General features: G+C 44.9%; 1 protein-coding gene and 1 pseudogene across 8 annotated transcripts in view; both read left to right on the forward strand.

Annotated features, from left to right (window-relative positions):
• Positions 1-12,201, forward strand: part of SBF1 (SET binding factor 1) — a 421,239-nt gene that overhangs the window by 320,743 nt on the left and 88,295 nt on the right. The window lies entirely within an intron of this gene.
• On the forward strand, positions 4,625-4,744 carry LOC134938999 (5S ribosomal RNA; annotated as a pseudogene).

Here is a 12,201-nt window from a genome sequence, read left to right on the forward strand (position 1 = left end):
TTGCCACCATTCCCTCTGAGTCTTTATAAATCGTAAGATCTAGGAATGGTAGTTCTTGCTGACTGATACTGTGGGTGAGGCGAATGTTCAGATCGTTTGTATTGAGATGTTCTATGAATTGGTGTAGTGGTTGTAAATCGCCCTCCCATATCAGGAAGATGTCATCTATGTATCGATTCCACATGATGACATGTGATGTATACAAGTCATTGTCGTCATTAAATACCACCTCTTTTTCCCACCACCCAAGGAATATGTTGGCATATGTGGGCGCACAAGCGGCTCCCATGGCGGTGCCCCTTGTTTGAAGAAAAAACTTGTCATTAAATGTGAAGAAGTTGTAGTGTAATACAAAATGAAGCAATTGAATGAGGAAAAGATGGAATTCGTCCATTCCTTCTGTATGTAGAAAGTATTCTACTGCTGCTATTCCATCTTTGTGGCCTATAGAGGTATATAGTGCCTCAACGTCAAGTGACACTAGATATTGGTTATCCTCTAGTTTTATGTCATGTAGCTTCCTCAAAATATCAGTTGTGTCCTGGACGTATGAGGGGAGGTCTAGAACAAAGTGTCTTAAGTGCAGGTCTAGAAAGATACTCGCCTTTTCTGTCAGTCCCCCTATGCCGGACACTATTGGTCTCCCAGGTGGAGTCTGAATATTCTTGTGTACCTTCGGCAATAAGTAGTATGTAGGAACTTTTGGATTTTGTGTGTGTAGATAGTCAAATTCTTGTTTTGTGATTGTCCCTTGTGAAAGTGCTTGATTTATTATATTGTAAAAAATTGTACTATAATTTTGTAATGGATTCAAGAGCAATCTCTTATAACATTCCGTAGTGTGTAGTTGTCGTTGAGCTTCTTTGATATAATCAGTTTTAGACCAGATTACGACATTGCCCCCTTTGTCCGATGGCTTTATGACAACATCTTGCCATGATCGTATTTCTCTCAGAGCTAATATTTCATGCCGTGTGAGATTGGATTGTCTGAAATGTTTGTTTTTGTTTTTATGAATTTGATCAAATTCATTAGCCACAAGTTTCATGAAGACCTGTACTTCTGGACATGTATTTTCTTGAGGGAAGTATGTGGATTTCTTCTTGCACATAGGTCTAGTAGAGAGTCTAGGTTCCATGTCTGCTGAGATGTTTTGTTCCTGTTCAAGTTCTTGTAGAGCACTAAGGGCTTCTTGTTCAGCCAGAGAAAGGTCCAGATGTGTTGATATTGTCTCTTCTACTCTTGATGAAATTCTTGGGGTAGTGGGTGTTGTAATATCTGTATTTCTTTGTGCTTCAGGAGAGATATTTTCTGTATTGGCATATAGTTTGGTGAGAAGTAATTTTCGACCAAATAGTTTGAGATCTTTCTCCCACTTGAACCTATCAAAACGATCTGTGGGGGAAAATGTCAGACCTCTACTAAGTACAGACTCTTGTGCTTTTGTAAGTTCATGTTCAGACAAATTGATGATCTTCAAAGTGGATTCCTCATTGGGATTAGTTGAATTCACCATCGATCCTGTTGGGGTTGCCTCCTGTATGTGTTGCGAGTCATTGGGGGTGAGAAATCCCATTGCTGTGGACCCCTTCTTCCTCTTGCGCCCCCGCCTCGTCTTCCTCCTCGTTGTCTGCCTCTTCCTCCTCGGGGATCCCCTAAAAAAGGTGTGGAGGTTTGTGTATTGCTTGTAATTTCGTTCCTAGCGTTGGAGTGCTTCTCTGAAATATAATCGGAGGTGTCTTCTGCTCCAGATGTCTCAGTTTCTGATGAAGAGTATTGATCCGTATGTCTAGGGGGACCTTTTCTCCAAGATGTTTTTTGCCACCTAAATATTTTGCCGGACGAAAAGTCCCGTTTGTCTCTTGCGTATTTGGTCTTTTTACGTTCGATGATTGTTTGTTCATAGGTCTGTAGTTCTTGTTTGTTTTTTTCAAAACATCTTTGGAATTGGGAATCCTTTTCCCATGTCTCTAGTTTTTTACCGAGATCTTCGAGACCGTGTTCACACTCCTCTAATATAAGATTGTTGGTCTAGAAAGGATTAAATTAGGTATACGAGGAGGCAACCTCACAAATGTCCTTTTGCAAAAAGAGAGTGAATGGATTTTCAAAATGGGATCCATTTACCCCGCCGGTATGAATGAGAACATAAACTATGGGGCTTTCCTGAATTAGAATACTGGCCAACGTCTTGAAACAATACTCGCCCAGTCAATACCCAGTATGTTTCGGCATTTTTCTTATTAACGGCAACCTACCTTATTATTTCTTTCACTTTATTTTTCACTACTTTTGTCCTCACAGTTATTCATTTATAATGTTTACACAATTGGAAGGCTCACTCGCTGAATATAATATATGGATTAATTTCTGTCACTTTTATTTGAAAAGTCCACTCAGCTGAACATAAGATACTCACACTTTTTTTCACTACCATATATTCTCACTATGGGCTCTTATTTTAGAATTCATACTCTGCCCCTTACTGTGTTTATACACCCATATTCCACATCTTCACTTTTGCTATTTGCCCTCCCCCCCCCCCCTTTTCTCAACCCCCTTTCTTTTCACCCCCCCCCTCCTTTAATCGTTACAGTCCCCCCTTCATCTATATTTCACGTATATTTCACCTTCAATTCACATTTTTATGGTTATTTATCACATAACCTTTACATATTCTTGCTATCTCCATAGTACTAGTATTACTTGTACCACCCATATACAATGCACTTAAAAGTTTTTTCACATATAAAAATAATGCCTTTCCACTGCCCCCCCTCCCTCCTTCTCCATTTATTAATTTTTACACATATTCTCATTTATTTTTATTTTTATTTTCATATTTATTATTTACTATTATTATTATTATTATTATTTTTAATTTTATTTTTATATTTATTTTTATTATATTTATTTTTATTATTTTTATTCAATTTTATATTTATTTTTATTTTTATTTATCTATTTTTATTTATTTTTTATTATTATTTATTTCTCATTTTTATTTTCATTCATCATTATTATTAATAATAATAATTTTATTTTTATCAATTATTAATTAATTATTATCACTCCCCTGTTTTCAATTCCTGTTTATTCTTAGTATATACCCAATTATGGGACAGCTCTATGCATAACAAATGCTTTAGCAGCAACATCTAATAATGGAATTGCAATGTAATTGCATTTTCTTCAAAAAGAAGTTAATTAATAAGGCTTTCGTCACTATAGAAAAAATGCACTAATTGGATAGATCGAGGAAACTGTCCATCAAATCTGAATCTCCTATCAGCAATCAGACTCTCCTTTAAAAATCTAAACCCACAGTGACGACTTACGTCCTGTGATCAAGCCTACCAGCGAAACGTACGTCAGGACCCTTATGGTCACGTGGTGCGCACACGTGACCTGGAAGCCGGACCATCACAGCCTGTTACCAGGCAACCATACAAGCCGCGGAAGTTAGCGGCTACCCCCACCCGCCGGAGCTCGTCTACGGGCACAAGTGAGGTGGATACTCACACAAACTATCCCCTAGTGTCTGGAACTCGCTAGCGGGGAAATACGGCGGGACGCAGCGATATTCCCCCCATCCGCTGGAGCTCGATTTCGGGCAGGAGCAGCGGGGATCAGCTGCACCTATCCCGCTGTTCACATTCCCACTGCCTGCACGAGAAAACCTGGGATATCAAAGTCTACAGTTTGGTATTGTATGAAATTAACCAAGTGTCTGGTACAATAGCACCTGTCATGTTTTATTTATTTAACAATCTTTATCTAGGGTGATTAGCAAATAAGCTCTCTGCTACATTATTGGTTAGTGGTAATATTATTCTTACATTACCAAGTCTTTTAGGCTTGGATCAATATGTGTTTGATGGTTTTGCCTTACAAGCTTACACCTGCTGTGTTCTGACCATATACTCTTTTGCAGGGTAATATGCTAAATGCTGTGGTAATTAACCAACTGCATACCCTGCATAGGTACACATATATGGTATACTCATCTAATTATTATTTGCCCTTCTAACATATGCTTTTTCCAAAAACTATGATTGAAGGTGACCATACCAATCAGTGACAAGCATCTAATTGCAGATGTATTCCACGAATGGTGCTTAATTGCATCTGAGCATTTATGCTATATAGCGGTGGACAGGTTTGGTACTTGGATGAGACCACTTTGGAATACCCTGATACTACAATATTTGTTCTCATTTTTGTTTATTTCAGAGATTTTGTATACCAATGGTGGATCTTTGGTTGTGAGAAAAACACAGATACTAACCCACTAACTATAAAGGATTCTTTGTAGTAATTCCCCTATTCTTTCTTGGTGATTCATTTATGCTTATTACTGTCTTATTTAGACAGCACAACCAAGAATGATTTTGTTATCTATATACAATTGACTGGTGTATAGTACAATACAAATAAGGAAGGATTCACTTTGATTGGATATTTATGGCCTTGATACTTGTTTGCCATACAATTGTCATATCCAATCTGCACTTTTTGAGCCTGCCGTTCACATGTGTGTCTGTCCTTCTTTCATTTTTCTTGTTGAAAATATGAACGATTCCATTTCCAATATAAAGTGACAAATGAAAGGGCTAGCTTAAGAAATTGCGGACATACCCCACTGGAGATGCCCAATCTCTTCCGATCTTGGAAGCTAAGCAGTGGAGGGCCGGACCAGTACTCGGATGGGAGACCACCTTGGAACATCCTGGTACTGCAAATAAATTTTGCTGCCCAATTCTAAGTCACAGATGGGTACTCGGATTCATATGGCCTATGATTTAATTCCCTGCAACTACTTTTTCCATTTGGGATTTTTGCAGTATGAATGATGGTCATATATTCACTTGACAGACACCATTGAGACTAGTAGGTGTTTCCCCCCCCCCCCCCCTTTTTTGTGAATTCTAAAGCTTTTCCGGCTTACATTATATTATAGCAATTTTCGCTAATTATTTACTAAATTGATATAGATATTTTTTGCACAATAGTCTTGAATCACATAGAATAAGCTTTGAACTCCGATAATTCTATATATTTTTAACAAGAATCTATTAAAATCATGATTTTACCAGTTTAAAACATGTATACAACCTAGTTCCTCTGAGTTAGAGTGCTCCCAAACAAGAGTCTACTTCTTTTTCCATTTCTCTTATTTGGTACTTTTTCTCAATATATTTCTGACTCATGGGAGCACCACTGAATGGTAACTATATTTAGTGCTCCTTAAAAGACATACTATCTTTCTATATGCACAGTTACCTTAATCTGAAGCAATTCTATAACATAAATTTCAGTTTCTCAGAGGACATTACTCAGATTGCTTTTCGTACAAAAATTGTTGCTAGACCGGTGCGGCTCCCACAAACCCCTTTCTTGGATCTTTTAGAACAAGTAAGATACTTAAGAGTCTTACTTTTACCTTGTTTTTTCTGTTTCATCCACTAGGGGACACTGGAGTCCTATACAGTAGGGGTGTGAAGCCTTGAACCGGAGGTGTGGCACAATCTTAAATTAGCATTGTCTGCACAGCCGGCTTCTCCCCCTTCACATCCCTCCTCCCTCAGTTTGAAAAATTGTGCTGGAGGCACAACAAGTGGAGCAACTGAGCTCCTGACTGCTGCGTCAACCTAACAAAGGGGAGACAAAGCTACTTATTATTGGAGAGACAAAGATCCCTATTGAAGGGACCTGCATCTCTCCACAGGAGATCCTCAAACAGCAGAATAGTGAGTAATGGTTGAAACTTAGAAGAAATAGCTTAGGCTAGGTCTTTTCATATAGTAAGGGTATTTATTTATTTAATTTTTCTCCCCTCTTGACACTTGCTGTGTAGTTTTACTAGTTTTACTAAAGACCCCCTCAGTAGCCGATGCAGCGCTGGGCTCTGTTTGTCCGTCCTGTGTGCAGGGGGAGACGGAGCGGCGCGCGGCGCGGGAGTTGGTGCAGCGCTGGGCTCTGTTTGTCCATCCTGTGTGCAGGGGGAGACGGAGCGGCGCGCGGCAGCGGAGAGAGGCGGTGTCCACATAGAACACAGTCCCGCCGCTAAGAAAGATCCTAACAGCGGTCCCGGCGCGCGCCAGCCAGCGGGCGGCGAGAGGGGGAGAGAGAGAGTGACAGCGCCGCGCGGCTGAGGAGTTCTCGGCAGCGCGCGGCGATAGAGATAGAAAGTGGTTAATTATATAAAGCACAAAGCAAGAAGGAAAAAAACATAGAGGCAATACAAATTCTAGTGGGGGCCATGTTTAATATTATGGCGCCAGTCGGAGAAGAGGCATACCCTCACCGTCCCTTCCCCCCTCCAACGGGGAAAACATAGAAGAAGAGTTTTTAAAAATAGCTCCCCCTGCTGCTCTGACGGGATATCTGGCTATGTTCATATGTGTAGAGCAGGGGTGGGGAACCTTTTTTCTACCGAGGGCCATTTGGATATTTATAAAATCCTTCGGGGGCCATACAAAAATTCTCAACTTAAAAAATTACCCTGCCCCCCAGTAGAACTGCCCCTTAGAGGTACTGTGTGTGCGCGCCGGAGGCGCGCACGCGCCAAAAAAATGGGTGTGGCCAGTTAAAATGGGACGTGATACACATATGCCCCCAATAGTGCGGTGCCAGATCCACAATTGCCCCCACAGTGCCAGGTATACAAATGCCCCCACAGTGCCAGGTATACAAATGCCCCTCACAGTGCCAGGTATACAAATGCCCCTCACAGTGCCAGGTATACAGATGTCCCCACAGTGCCAGGTATACAGATGCCCCCACAGTGCCAGGTATACAGATGCCCCCACAGTGCCAGGTATACAAATGCCCCCCACAGTGCCAGGTATACAGATGCCCCCACAGTGCCAGGTATACAGATGCCCCCACAGTGCCAGGTATACAGATGCCCCCAACAGTGCCAGGTATACAGATGCCCTCACAGTGCCAGGTATACAAATGCCCCCACAGTGCCAGGTATACAAATGCCCCCCACAGTTCCAGGTATACAGATGCCCCTCACAGTGCCAGGTATACAAATGCCCCCACAGTGCCAGGTATACAAATGCCCCTCACAGTGCCAGGCATACAAATGACCCTCACAGTGCCAGGTATACAGATGTCCCCACAGTGCCAGGTATACAATTGCCCCCACAGTGTCAGGTATACAAATGACCCCACAGTGCCAGGTATACAAATGCCCCCCACAGTTCCAGGTATACAGATGCCCCTCACAGTGCCAGGTATACAGATGCCCCCACAGTGCCAGGTATACAAATGCCCCCCACAGTTCCAGGTATACAGATGCCCCTCACAGTGCCAGGTATACAGATGACCCCACAGTGCCAGGTATACAAATGCCCCCCACAGTGCCAGGTATACAGATGACCCCACAGTGCCAGGTATACAGATGACCCCACAGTGCCAGGTATACAGATGACCCCACAGTGCCAGGTATACAAATGCCCCCCACAGTGCCAGGTATACAGATGCCCCCACAGTGCCAGGTATGCAGATGCCCTCCCCCCTCCCCTCCGTGCTGCTTACCGTGAGACACGGAGGAGAGTGCGGCTGTCGGGTGGGAGCGGCGGCGCCGTGTAGTACTTCAAACCAGCCGCCGGTTCGAGAGACAATCAGAGCTCGCGGACCGGCAACCGCGGCTCCTGATTGGCTGCCGGTCCGCGAGCTCTGATTGGCTCACGGACCGGCGGCTGGTTTGCAGTACTACACTCCGCCGCTCCCACTCGACAGCCGCGCTCTCCTCCCTGTCTCCTTGTTCTGACAGCTGAGACACGCTGCCGCCGGACTGAGCGGCAGCGTGTCTCACTGACACCAGCTGGTGGGCCGGACCAAACGGCTTATACGGCCCGCGGGCCGGAGGTTCCCCACCCCTGGTGTAGAGGATTCTTTAGGCTAAGAGCTCCCTCTGCTGGTGAAAATTATATATGTGAGGATCTCCTGAAAAGTAATCATATTTTACTGATTATATTTTCAAGGGACTTCTGTTTAAAGATCCTGAAGAAAATACACGGAAGCAAGCGAATACCAACTCTAACATCGTAGCTGATTAACAGTTGGGGTGTGAGGGTTGCGAGTCGGCTGGTGTTTTATTTTTTATATTTTGGTTAATTTTTATTTAATTTTTTCATGTAAAGATATTTGCCTTGATCCTTTTCCATAACAAAAGGACAGGTAATCCCAGCCGGATCCAATACCTTCGCTTCCGTCATCTCCCAGTCTTTCTCTTCCTAGTTTAAAGGGTGAAAGCGCTGCGTAATACCCTGATAAGGGGTTTAAAAGCAACATGTCTAAGGCGACCAAGACCTCTAAGACCTGTTATGTTTGTACGAAATGCAACAAGAAGAGCACGCGGGTTGGCAGCTCCGGGCTGTGCGACTCCTGCTTAGACAAGGACGCTCCACCTGGGAGCAGTGCTCTGGCTAAGACATGGGAAGACAACCTTGCTAACAGAATCTCCAAGGAGATGGCAGAATCCCGAAAACAGCAGGCGGAATGGGCTGCGGGATTCTCAAAGACGATGGAGGAATTTCTCATCAAGTTAACACCGCCCGCACACGCAGATACAAGTGTGCGCAAGGCTGTTAAAAGACCTCTTCCTCTTATACCAGAATCTGGGGAGGAAGAGGGTTTTCTTCTGGATACGAAAGAGGGTGAGTTAATTGAACCTAACCTAGACGCCGATTTTTCTGAAGAAGACTCGGCGATCTCTGGTCTGGATTCCTTAATTGACGCGGTAAAGGACATCCTAAGCTTTAAGGAAGCGGAAATCCGGGAGCCGGAAGAATTCGATTTGTTCGAATCCCAGAAGCCGCGTTCAGCAGAGTTCCCCATTCCTAAATCCCTCCAATCTCAGATGGAAGAGGCTTGGAAACAACCTGACAAACGTTTTCAATTTCCAAAACGTTTTCAGGTAACTTACCCCCTACCTAGGGGTGTAATGGACAAGTGGGAGTCTCCGCCGGTAGTGGATGCTTCCCTAGGAAGGTTGTCAAAGAAGACAATCTTGCCAATTCCTAACGTAACTACTTTAAAGGATGCATCCGACCGTAAAGTTGAGACTGCGTTAAAATCAATATTTGTAGCAGCAGGTGCAGCGCAGAGACCTGTGATCGTCTGTGCTTTGGTAAACAAGGCCATGGGTGCATGGTCCGGCCGTATTGTACAAGCTATTGAAGAGGAAAATAGCTTAGAAGAGATTACACAGCTGGCGGAACACATTAGAGAATCTTCTTCATACTTGTGTCAAGCTTCTAAGGATATTTGAGCCATAAAATCCTCCTAGCCGATATGGCCGATGCAGATATGCGTGATGCTATTCTGCAGAGAATGGCAAGGAGACTCTGACAGCAAGAAGGCGGTAGAATCCATCCCCTTTGGGGGTGAAATGCTGTTCGGACCAGAGTTGGACAAGTGGATTTCGCAGGCTACAGCGGGGAAGTCAACTTTTCTACCTACTCCTTATACGAGAACCGCTCCACAAACTAGGAGAGGTTATTCGGGACCAGCGTTTACTTCATTTAGATCACAGTCCTTTCGAGCCCGTGGTAGGGGTTTCGGTACACAAGCACGCGGGGGCAGAGGTAGAGGCCGCTCGCAGGCAACGACCAGAAAGCAGGATAAACCTGCTGACAAGACCGTGGCATGACGGCCTCCCAGCTCACCTGGGGTCCCCCTTGGTGGGCGGCCGACTGGAAGGTTTTCAGGACATCTGGGCCAAAACCTCACCAGAACTTTGGGTGAACAACTTAATCTCTCAGGGATACAAGCTGGAATTTCAACAGAGGCCTCACAGTCAGTTTTTTACAACAGGATTGCCTCGGTGCCCTCAAAAAGCACGGGCACTACGGGCAGCAATTCTCAAATTGCTACAAGCCGAGGTCATTATTCCGGTTCCCGCTTCTCAGAGAGGCACGGGGTTCTGTTTCAATCTTTTTGTCGTGCCAAAGCCGGACGGGACGGTCAGACCAATACTCAATTTAAAAGTTTTCAACCAGTTTTTAAGAGTCTACAAATTCAAGATGGAATCAATCCAATCAGTCATTGCAGGCTTAGAACAGGACGAGTTCATGGTATCCATGGACATAAAGGATGCATATCTGCATATTCCAATCTGGACTCCGCACCAGGCTTACTTAAGGTTCGCACTGGTGGCGGATCATTACCAATTCCGGGCCTTGCCGTTCGGTCTAGCATCAGCCCCAAGAATTTTCACAAAGATCATGGCGATCATGGTTGCAGGACTGAGACTGTTGGGTGTCAAGATTATACCTTATCTGGACGATTTACTGATCAAGGCTCCATCGCAGAATCGACTGCTCAAGGATGTTCAGACATCCCATCAATTTCTAATACAACATGGATGGATTGTCAACTTCCAAAAGTCCAACCTCATACCGACTTAACGGATTCAATTCCTCGGTCTCATCTTGGACACGGTCCTATTACGTGTGTTCCTACCAGAGAACAAGGTCCAGGACCTACAGAGATTAGTGGCTCAGGTACTGAGGACGCAAACCGTTTCTCTGCACCTATGTGTGCAACTTCTCGGGAAGATGGTGGCGTCATTCGAAGCTCTCCAGTACGGCAGACTTCATTCCCGACCATTCCAAATAAACCTCATTGCTCAGGGAGCAGTCTCGCACTGGCTTCTCAATCGGAGAATCCGACTTCAACCACAAGTACGGGTCTCCTAGATATGGTGGTCGTTACACAAAAACCTTGCAGCCGGCAAGAAATGCGACATTTGGGATTGGAGGATCCGGACGACGGACGCCAGTCTCAGAGGTTGGGGAGCCGTCCTAGAGGACCATCAGTTTCAAGGACGGTGGACGCTACAGGAGAGCAAACTGCCCATAAATATCCTCGAACTAAGAGCAGTTTACGATGCACTTCTCTTAGCAGAAAACCTAGTCATGAAACAACACATCAGGATTCAGTCAGACAATGTCACGACGACGGCTTACATAAACCGTCAAGGAGGAACAAAGAGCAGAATGGCGTTAAAGGAAGCCACAAAGATCTTGTTGTGGGCAGAAAGACGAGACATCATTCTCTCGGCAGTGTTCATTCCAGGTGTGGAGAACTGGGAAGCAGATTACCTCAGTCGCCAGGACATGCATCCGGGAGAGTGGTGCCTTCATCCACGGATTTTCAACATGATTGTGAGAAGATGGGGTCTGCCTCAGGTGGACCTAATGGCGTCTCGACAAAGCCATCAGCTGCCCAGATATGTGTCAAGGACTCGAGATCCAGCAGCAGAAGGAGTGGACGCATTAACACTTCCTTGGTGTTACAGGAGAGTTTACATATTTCCCCCATTCCCACTCATACCCAGGGTTCTAAAAAGGGGTAAAACGGGAAAGAGTGTGGGCCATTCTGATCGCACCGGATTGGCCCCGCAGGAGTTGGTACACCGACCTGCGAGGGTTACTTGCGGAAGATCCTTGGAGGTTACCTCAGAGAGAGGACCTGTTATCTCAGGGACCGTTATTACACCCCGATCTGAACAGGCTGCGTTTGACGGCGTGGCTATTGAAACCCGGATCTTAAGAAACAGAGGGATCCCACGAACGGCCATTCCTACAATGATTGCCGCAAGGAAACCGGTCACAGCCAGGCACTACTACAGGATTTGGAGACGGTACATGGCTTGGTGTCAGGAACGGGGATGGAATTAATCTAACTTCCATTTATCGTGTCTTCTACTTTTCCTTCAGGCCGGTCTCGAGGGAGGACTCAGATTGGGCTCTTTGAAGGTTCAGATTTCGGCTCTCTCCATCCTTTTTCAACAGCGGCTAGCATCCTTGCCAGAGATTCAAACCTTTTTACAGGGGGTTCTGAGGATTCAACCCCCTTTTCGTCCTCCCACGGCACCATGGGACTTAGGTTTGGTGTTAGAATATTTGAAGTCACCGACTTTTGAGCCGTTGACAAGAACAGACCTGAAATATCTCTCTTGGAAGGTCACGTTATTACTGGCCTTGGCTTCGGCTAGGCGGGTTTCTGAGTTGGGAGCCTTATCCTGTAAGAGTCCTTTCTTAGTTTTTCATGAGGATAGGGCGGAACTCCGTACAAGAGCAGACTTCCTTCCGAAGGTGGTGTCGGGGTTTCATGTAAACCAGCCAATAGTGGTCCCATCTTTCCAGGGTCTCACAGATGAGGACGTGTCCTTGGATGTTG

This window comes from Pseudophryne corroboree, chromosome 6 (assembly GCF_028390025.1).
Source record: "Pseudophryne corroboree isolate aPseCor3 chromosome 6, aPseCor3.hap2, whole genome shotgun sequence".
Classification (NCBI taxonomy): Eukaryota; Metazoa; Chordata; class Amphibia; order Anura; family Myobatrachidae; genus Pseudophryne; species Pseudophryne corroboree.